Source organism: Gastrolobium bilobum, unplaced genomic scaffold (assembly GCF_033153095.1).
Source record: "Gastrolobium bilobum isolate Gb01-03AN ecotype WA unplaced genomic scaffold, APGP_CSIRO_Gbil_v1 utg15139, whole genome shotgun sequence".
NCBI lineage: Eukaryota > Viridiplantae > Streptophyta > Magnoliopsida > Fabales > Fabaceae > Gastrolobium > Gastrolobium bilobum.
The window spans coordinates 9,283-20,418 of NW_026896165.1; the positions used below are offsets into that span (position 1 = coordinate 9,283).

Consider the following 11,136-nt stretch of genomic DNA (forward strand, 5'->3'; position numbering starts at 1 on the left):
TTTTTTTCAAAAAATAAAATAAAATTAAAAACAAGTTTGTTAGATCTCAAATATGAGATGATCTTAATCAATCGGGATGCAAGTTTATACACCTTAGTCAAAGCAATAAGCTATAACGTGACATAGATGAAAAATTTAGAGGAATAAATTATAGAATACCAGCAGGAATCTTAGTCAGAGGAATGCGAGCCAAGAAAGGGCAACTACAGGAGTCGAGATGAGATTACCAACAGCATTAACCTGCAATGATGAAAAATTTAGAGGAATAAGTTACAGAACCATAGTTTATATTTTCTTCATTGTTACAAATTTAATACACGCATGCACACAATTTTCTAGTATAGTTATGTGCTTTCATGATTTTAGCTGCTCTTGTCTATGGTAAAATAATTAAATCAATCAATCACTCAAATCAAAGTTTGCAAATAATTCAACTGGTATAGTAAGTTTAACTTGAGGAAGGAGGACATCTTAAAAAAAATGACTGAGGAGACAGAGAATAGGAGGAAGAATTGAGTGACACAGCTGAGGAATAAGCACACAAGCTGAATTCCCACTGGCCACTTCTTTGATCAGATCCCATCAAATGATAGCTCTTATCACTGAGAGTGCTTTGATTATGTGAAACATATTGTTGTTCAAGATCCCAAGTCATGCTTGTGTCATTTGAGACATGTTGGCATTTCCCACTTGTCTGATGTATTTAATCAATCAGCTCATATAATTTCTTTACCATATTTAATTAGAAGAGGAGCTTTGGCACAACGGTTGGTGTTATCATCATGTTACCCCCCAGTCATGTTAAAGCTGCCTCCTCCTTAACATGTATAGCACCATGCTTCCCTTTTTTATGACAGCAGTAATTTTTAAGAAATCACATGCAGAGAAATGCATCATACCATAACCTTTGTCGTTGGTAGCAACACTATGAATGGCTCCTGCCATTTTCTTCCCCATCGCTGTTATTGGAAGCTATTATTCCCTTTTCTTTGGCTTCATTCACACTTTCACTGCGTCCCATGTTTTGTGGTATGATGGAAGTTAAATGTTGTTACTCTTGCAAACCTGAAATTCAAAAGCATTTTCACTTTCATCGGTGTCTTTATCTTCCATTGTGTCTCAAAGTCAATGTTGATTTGATTCAATTGCTACAATTATGCACACAATTTATTTTATTATGTCTCAACATATACATTCAAGTGAGTGTTGTAAATATCAAGCTTTAAGTGTGAGACATGATGATTTAGAGCATGTATTTTGCTGCAACCAGATGAATTGTATAATTATCCAAATTTAAAAAGAAAAATAGAAACAATAATTGCATACTTGCTAATTAAGAATTTATTCAAATGGAGAGATATTCAATTTATAAGTTTTCGTAATCATGTCTGTCTGAATATATGCAAGTGTGCTATGTATATCAGCATTCAGCAATTTGTTCTATAGTCTATAATTATTTTATATGAAATTGGCCCAAAGAATAAATGCAAAAGCAAAATACACCAAATTAAGTACGGTAATTCTAGGGAGAGGTTATTTAGAGGAATTGATATTTTAATCGACTTCAACGGTTTCGTTCTTAATAAGAAAAACTCGATCTCTTGAGAACTTCTCTCCAAAAAATTACCAAGTTAATCATAAGGAGAACTAAATGCTACCAAATTGTTTACCTCCATCACTAGCAGTATTACTAGCCAAGCCAGGCATTATTGAATCTGAATCTGAAAGCACTTTTGAAGGTGCCCGACAAAAAGCTCAGTAGCTTCATTGTCCAGCTTTAACGCTGGGATTTCTAAGTTGAATTAATAATTTACACAGTGGAGCAAAATATATAGGGCTAGTAACAACGAAAGCACAAGAAAGAAATGTCACAGACGTACCTTGGACACTAGTGGGGCTAGATATCAGCATTGATACCATCGAATTTGAATCCTAATTCACATTATCTTTCAATGACTTCATGGCTGGAGGTGGAAGCAATGAAAGTGACTCTGTCCTGTCTTACATGCGGTTCCAATAAAGAAAATGAAGCCAAATTTTGTTGCTGTGTTATCCCAACTTCCTTGTCCACCAATCTTTGTTTTTCTTTCAGAAACAGGTGGTTTATTGGTTGTAAGGTTACACGATCAACATTGATTAAAGGATAGGTAAAGCGGATATCCTCCATGCTACTTTTTTGTTTGAAAACATGGAACCCAGTTTCCAAGGAAATCAGATCCGTTGGGTTCATTTTAATGATATCAATAGAAAACACCGCATGATTCCATTTATTTTCTAAAATTTCATGCAGATCATCTTCAAATTTTATCTGTTCTTCACCAAATATTAACATATGATCATCCACGAAGGGGTGAATTCTGTCAAGTAGGAACTCTTTCTTGCAATTGATGATCAATTTGGAGCGAAATCCAATTGGGGGGAAATGCTTATTCACCTTTCCAGTAACAACAGAGAGACATATTGCAGGAATCTTGTTGCGAAACCAGAAAGAAATTGGCCGTCCCTTGCTACGGTGCTCGAACCACTCGGGAATCCTTGTTCCTGGCAAATAAAACTTCTTGCCTCCAGCCTCGTGCAATTCCTGTAAGTAATGTATAATTCATAAGTTTAGCAACACACACATATACATGTAAAGCCTGAGTCAATGTGAATATCAATAAAAAAATCATATACATAATAAAATAGGAACCTCATTCATTAACATGCTGCTACACAAAGAAGTCAAGGATGTGCAGTTTCCTGCAGAGAGAAATTCTAAGTTTGGTGGTATTCCTCTAATTTCTTGAAGATTCTCGCAATTATCCAACTTGAGTTTCCTCAAAAAGAAGCATTCTTTGGTGCATGCAGGAAGAAGTGTGAGGTCCAATTCTTTCAATGATGTGCACTCTTCTGCATAGAGTAATTCTATATTGGGTGGAACCCCTCTCATTTCTTGAAGAAGCCCGCAACCATTCAAATTAAGTTTCCTCAAAAAGTGACACTCTTTGATGCTTTCCGGAAGAATTGTGAAATTATTTTGATATGACAGGTCTAACTCTTTCACATTGGCAAACCAAGTGAGACCTATTCGAAGGAATTCATCTGATATTTTGCATTCTTCAAGGTAAAGCTGTTCCACATTTGAGCTCACTTTTTCCTCACCTTCATCCTGTTTAGATAATTGCAATCCGACACATTTTTGAACACTCAACTGCTCAAGCTTTTGTAACAAAACTATGCTACTTGGGAGTTCTACTTGGCTAAGTTCATGCAGTCGTATCTCTTGTAGCTGAGTAAAATTTCGAATCGAACATGGCAATTTTTTAATGGGAGTGCCCCGCAAATAAAGCTTTGTTATATTCTCCATCTCTCCTAATATTTCTGGAAAACTTTCAAGACTGGAGCAATATGAAAGTTTGAGTGCTTTAAGAGAGGTCAACTTGATAGGTGGAAAACTCTTGAGCTCACTGCAACCATAAACATTCAAGATTCTAAGTTTACCCAGGAATCCAACCGATTCATGAATTTTAATCAAATTCTCACAGTATTGAAGTGATATTTCTTCCAAATTGGGGAGACCAGATACATCAGGTATCTCAGTTATATTTTTACACTTGCTGAAATTCAAAACTCTTATATTCGCGAACTTCTGAAAAGAGAGAGAGAGTAAGAAATAAGAATAAAATGAATTTATTAATATACAAGATTAGATAAAAGAACCTATTATACTTGCCTTCAGTAAATTAGCAAATTCAAGTGTCATTAAAGAACTCTGTGGTAACTTGAATATATCAAGTTTCATTGGATCGAAATTAGATGGCAAAGACTGTGAAGGAAACCGCCACCAATTCAGCACTCGCAAACTCTTTGGAAAATGTTTAGGACCTTCCGAAAAATGACCATTTCTAATAATAAGTGTTTTTAGGTTTGTCATCTTCTTGAAGGCCTCTCCATCCCAGGTTACTAATTCAGATTTAGGGAAACGCAGATATATGATTTCAATGTTACTAGTTCCCTTTTGAAGACAAAAATACAACAGTCAGCCACAAAACATACATGTGTGTGTGTGCATGTATGCATATGTAAGACATTGACACATATTTTAGAGAAATTTACTAATTAAAAAATAAAAATAAAAATTGTCATGAGCACATGTACATACAATAAATGACTTGTCATGAGCATATAATAGTCTAAAGATTTATCAAGAATCAAGATGAAAAAAGCAGACCAACGATATGAGTCTTACCGTATTGTTTTCCAAAATTTGAACTATTTCTTCGCAGAACCATAACCTACTTCGGTTCCCAGGTTCTTTAGGTGATTCTAGTCGGACAATTTCTTTACCCATATCCTCTCTACTAAGTCATGTAGTGTCACCTCACCATCCGAGCAAATCTTTATGAGAGATTTTTCAACCAACACTCTAATGTGATGTTTCATGCAATTACCATGATGAGCGCGAAGTATATCTTCAACCTCTCTTAATTGATATCCTTTGTAGCAACAAGCAATGTCAAGAAAAACATTTTGCTCAGCTTCATCTAAAGCATCAACACTTACTTTAAGTACCTCTTGAATATCTTTGTTAGGAATTTTTTTATACTGGTCTAACGCAGATTCCCATTCTTCTATACTTTTTTGAAACAAACGGGAACCTATTACTTCCAAAGCCAGTGGAAGGCCAGAAGCATAAGTTACAGCGCGGATCAAAATGTTCTCGTAACTTGTATCAACTTCATAATTTTTAAAAGCATTCCGCCTGAACAATTCAAGAGCATCTTTCTCATTTAACCCATCTACCTCATATATTTTTTCAACCTCATGAAGTGCTAGCAGATGTTTGTCCCGAGTGGTAATGATGACTTTGCTACCGGGACCAAACCAATCAGTTCCTCCGACCATATGGCGTAGCTGCTTCTGTTCGTCAACATCATCAAGAATCAACAGAACCTTCTTCCGACCTAGCCTTTGCTTTATTATTGAAATTCCTTCATTGACACTTGTAAATGTAATATCCTTCTCTCCAACTAGTTTAGAAAGAAGCATTTCTTGGAGATATTTTAAGCCGTGTTTATTTGAATTTTCTCTCATATTCTCAAGAAAACACAAACCATCAAAACGGTCCGCAATCAAATTATAGACTGCTCGAGCAAGCGTTGTTTTACCAATCCCCCCAATCCCATGGATCCCTACCATGCGGACTCCAGGAGAGCTGACATCCAAAAGCTTGATTACATCTTGCACTCGAGACTCCAGTCCAACAGGGTAATCGGCAACATGTAAAGGAGCACGATTAATCTTGATGGAGACCTCTTTAATGATTCTATCAATAAACACATATTCATATCCATCCCTGTCCAATCATAGAAATACTAGTGAAATCATACTATATTAAATGCATCCTATATAAGTCTTGAAGATACTTATATTATTATATTATTATTACAATTCAAAGTGTTTGATATACAACGAAATAACTAGTTCAAGGTTAACAACAAGCACCGTTTATTTGCTCTTTAAATTTTAAGGTTGAATAATTACACTCAGAAAAATAGAAGATACCCGTGTTTGAAATGATAGCCGGATAAGTTCGCTGCTTGAAACAGAGCCATCCTCCAATTTTGCAGCTTCTCGTTGTCATCCTTGAACCTCTCCTCATGAAGAGCCAGTGCTTCTTGATAGCTACCTCTCTGATGCCTCACATCAGAAGGATCCACGTCATAAAAAACGGGCAAAACCAAGCGACCCTTTTGTTTGATGGAGGCAATGATGTTGACAAGTTCATCTAAACAAAAAGAGGAAGATGCATAGTTCTTAGAGAAGACGATGATGGCAGTCCTTGAGTTTTCAATTGCGGTGACAAGTGATGGCGTGATTGAATGCCCTCTTTGAAGATCCACGTCATCAATGAAGGTGCAGATTCCCCTGTCGTAAAGTGCTTTGTAGAGATTGCCGGTGAAGCCAAAGCGAGTATCTTCTCCTCTAAAGCTGAGAAACACATCATAAGCAAAGGAAGACGCTGCACCTGCCATCATACACTAAATTTACACTGAAATGGATTCTAATCCTTAATCCTTATGGTTGGTGTGTGAGGATGGAGCTCACTTTTCCACCGCTCGAACTTCCCCATTTCATTTTTTAGGCGTTTGGAAATAAGAATATGTGATCAAATCTATGGTTGAATTGGAAATGGAGTGGTACCTTCTCAGTTGCTTCGTTACATTTATTTAGATATTTACGTCTCATTAATTTTTTTTTTAATTTTTGGGGTTTAGAATAAAAAAACAAATGAATTTATCAAAAATAAATAAATAAATGATACTTTAGTAAAATGTATGTTATCATAGAAAAATAAAATTTTTAAAATATTCTTTATTTTTCTTCTAAATCCCTTTTTTCCCTTGAATAAACTATAGAAAATATGTGATAGAATCTACTAAAAAAAGTAAGAGAAAGAAAGAAAAAAATCATCCACTTTTTATATATGTACGAGATAATTTTGTCATAGACATATTTCCCAATAAACTAAAACCATTACAACTTTGTCTTTCTAAACTTTGGTGTTTGTACGTTTTTGTAAAATGAAAATGATGTAGTGATTCAATTACATTTATTGGTTGTATTTGAAACAAAATGACGATTCTTTCTCTAATTATGTTTGTGACAATGAATTCTCTTATAATATAACTAGTGAATTACCCGTGCGATGCCCGGAGAAAAAAGAATGAAATTATTGTCGATCGTCGTTGGTTAATCATCGCCTCGGGTAAATCAACACCTTCGTCGTAGTGTGAAGCTTTGAATTTTAATATGCTAGAGATATAAACATAAAATTATAAATATAAATGAACAAAAAACACAAAAAAAACATACCTGTTCTGAAATGGAAATGAATTACCGTGCTATTTTGTGGTACTTTTGAATTTGAAAAAACCACCGCATTCACGCAAAACTTTGAAAATAACAACTTACCAAATTCTTGAATGAAGTAAAAAGGCGAAAGAATCCAGGACAATGCACAACAGTCAATGCGAAAAAAAAATTCCAGCTGTATTTTTTTTTTCTATCTTGCTTTCCTAGGCCAAAGAGGACACGTCCAACACCCTACAAAGACCACAAAAAAAATTTATTTGGGATGAACACTATTTGAGAATAGAGATTTTAAATGAATATAGAAACCAATGAATAAAAAAATAAATTATAGGTCGCATTAAACAATCTGGTCAAACATTTGGGATTATTTATATACTGGTCATTAAATATAAGACACTTATATTTTAAAATACAGAAGAAATAGAATGAAATAATTCATTCCCGATAGTAACACAATCATTATCATCAAGTATCAATATCTTCAATCTCTGTTTGCTCTTTACTCTCGATAGTGCCACAAATAATTGCCCATGGGTGAAGACAGACCTAGTGAATTACCCGATGCCAGGGTGAAAAAGAACGAAATTGTTGTCACCATCGTTGCGTCTAGATTACTATCTATCTATGTTTTTTATATTTGGACAATAAACATAAGGAAAAAAAATGTGTTGGAGGGCGGGGTGAGCCGGCCCTCCGGACCGAGCCCATTTTGCCACCTCTAACTGTCAGCATTTTATATAAGCATGTAATAGATTTTTATATCTATCCACAAAAAAGATTCTTATAGTTGAGTCTAGATTACTATCTATCTATATTTTCTATAGTTTGACAATAAACATAATAATAGATATAAAAAACTACTGGAGAGCATGGGTGGGTCGGCCCTTCGGGCCGAGCCTACTTTGTCACCTCTAACTGTCTGCATTTTATATAAGCATGTAATAGGTTGTTATATCTATCCACACAAAAAAAGTTCTTATAGTTGCGTCTAGATTACTATCTATCTACGTTTTCTATATTTAGACAGTAAACATAGGAAAAAAAATGTGTTGGCGGGCGGGGTGGACCGGCCCTCCGGGCCGAGCCCATTTTTCCACCTCTAATTGTCAGCATTTTATATAAGCATGTAATAGATTTTCATATCTATCCACAAAAAAGATTCTTATAGTCAAGTCTAGATTACTATTTATCTATGTTTTCTATAGTTTGACAATAAACATAATTAACAGATATAAAAAACTGCTGGTGAGCATAGGTGGGTCAGCCCGGAGGGCCGAGCCTATTTTGCCACCTCTAACTGTCAACATTTTATATAAGTATGTAATAGGTTTTTATATCTATCCACACAAAAAAAAGGTTCTTATAGTTGCGTCTAGATTACTATCTATCTACGTTTTCTATATTTAGACAGTAAACATAAGAAAAAAAATGTGTTGCCAGCAGGGTGGGCCGGCCCTCCGGGCCGAACTCATTTTGCTACCTCTAACTGTCAGCATTTTATATAAGCATGTAATAGGTTTTTATATCTATCCACAAAAAAAGATTCTTATAGTTGCGTCTAGATTACTATCTATATATGTTTTCTATAGTTAGATAGTAAACATAAGAAGAAGAAAAAACATGTTGGCAGGCTAACCCGCTTATTTGGCAAGCAGGGTAGGCCGGCCCTCCGGGCCTCACCCATTTTGTCACCTCTTGTCAGCATTTTGTATAAGCATGTAGTAGCATTTAATATTACTTGTTTTTTCAAATGATTAGAAGTTAAAAAATTAGAAATTATTTTTTAAACTTTTTAGAAAATATTAAAGCTATTTTTTTTAGGTTTTAGTTTTTTGAAAAAATTATCTAATTATTATAAGGGAAGGATATACTTACCACTAAAATTGTTTACCACCCTTACAACCAATCTAATCACCGTTGATTTCCGTTAATCTAACGGTTATAATTTATTTGAAATTATTGAGTTGTACTTTAAAAAAAAAATTACGAAAGAGGAAATTATGTTATTACATCAAAAGAATAAAAGTTTAATTACTTTCTTATATATTAAATTAAAATTTACATTTTTATAAAGATTAAATTTTTATAATTTATTTTTTACAGAACGATAGATGTCATTTTAAACTTTGTAATTTAAATTTAAAGTTTAAATTTTAAATTCCTTTGTATTAATTATACAAATTTATTAAAAATATTTTTTTCTTTAAATTGGTTCTACATATATATTTAAAATGTTTATATTAAATATTTTCTTAAAAATACTCGTACGGAATTTTTTTTATCTTTTTGCATTATTTTTTTAAATTAATTTTTAATTTATTTTATTTTAAAAAATAAATATGTCGTTTCTTTTTTTTTCAATTAAATTTAAAATTTAAATTAATTATCAACTATAAATATAATTTTATAATTTTAAATATTTTTTCATTTTATATTAAAATTAATTTTATTATATATATCTTTTTTTGAGTTTTATAATTAATCCTAATAGGTATAATAATTAAGCTCAATAGACATAATAATTATTACTAATATGCTTAACAATTTTGTCATGCAGAAAGTAGTGGGAAATATTAAATGATTAATCTTTTCCCATAATCAAGTTCAAAATTCAAATTTGAAAAGTTTAAATTTTAAATACTAAATATTTTTCCTCCCAATAGACGTAATAATAAATATTATTAATAGTCTTAACAATTTTTTATGCAGAAAGTAGTGGGAAACATGCCTAAAAGTATGTGCACATTATCCAAGTAATAGCTTCTAGTTATTCTTTTACGACATAGAAAATTGTGTTAATTACACTCTTACATCAAAAGAATGAAAGTTTAATCTCTTTCTAATAAATCAAATAAAAATTTTGATTAATTTTTTCAAATTTTTTTACATAATGATATTTTTTTTTAATTTTTTTATTTAATTTTAAAATTTAAAATTTAAACTCTTTTGTATTAATTATACATATTTTTTAAAAAATAAAATTTTCTCTTTTAATTTATAATTTATCTATATTTATATATATATAATTTTTAAATTGATTCTACGTATATATTTAAAGCGTTTATATTAAATATTTTTTAAAAATACATGTAGGGAAATTTTTAATCTATTTGTATTATTTTATTAAGTTAAGTTTTTATTTTTTATTTTTTTTATTTTAAAGTATTATATGTCATTTCTTATTTGTTCAATTAAATTTCAAATTTAAATTTTTTTTAGCAACTGTACATATATTTTATAATTTCAAACTTTTTTTTCGTTTAATCAATAGTTTTATATTAAAATTAAATTTATTATATATATCTTTTCTCATATTTTATAATTAATTCTAATATGAATAATAATTAAGCCGACATAATAATAAATATTTTTCATATACTTAACAATTTCTCATTTGGAAAATATTAAATGCTGAATCTTTTCCACCTGTCAAGTTCAAAATTTAAATTTTAAAATTTAATTTTTAAATTTTAAATATTAAATATTACATATTAAATATTTGCCCACCCAATGGACTTAATAATAAATATTATTAATATGTTTAATAATTTTCTATGCAGAAAGTAGTGGAAAACATACATAGAAGTTTGTGCACATTCATTCACGATATAGAAAATTGTGTTAATTACAATCTTATATCAAAAAAATAAAAGTTTAATCTCTTTCTGATATTTTAAATTAAAATTTTCATTTTTATAGTGATTATTTTTTTCAATTTTTTAACATAATGATATTTGTAATTTTTAATTTTTAATATTTTATTTTAAATTTTAAAATTAAAAATTTAAATTCTTTTGTATTATTTTTACATATTTTTTAAAATAGAATTTTTTTCTCTTTTAATTTATAATTTATATATGTTTTTTAAATTAGTTATACATATATATTTAAAATATTTATGTTAAATTTTTTTTTTTAAAACTTTCTTGTACGATTTGTTTTCTCTTTTTGTATCATTATTTTAAGTTAAGATTTTGATTTAATTTATGTTAAAGTATAAAAATATCATTTCTTCTTTTTTCAGTTAAATTTCAAGTTTAAATTATTTTTATCAACTATGCATATATTTTTACAATTTTAATTATTATTTTTCATTTAATATTTAATTTTATATTAAATTTAAATTTATTTTATATATCTTTTTTCTAGCTTTGTAATTAATCTTAATAGGTATAATGATTAAGACCAATAGACATAAAATTAAATATTATTAATATGCTTAACTATTTTCCATGCAGAAAGTAGTGAAAAACATTAAATGTTAACTCTTTTCCCACCTAT

At 30.6% G+C, this 11,136-nt stretch overlaps 1 pseudogene; it reads right to left on the reverse strand.

The window, feature by feature from the left end:
• Positions 1-1,684: 1,684 nt before the first annotated feature.
• LOC133298075 (TMV resistance protein N-like) lies at positions 1,685-6,105 on the reverse strand (annotated as a pseudogene).
• Positions 6,106-11,136: the final 5,031 nt, after the last annotated feature.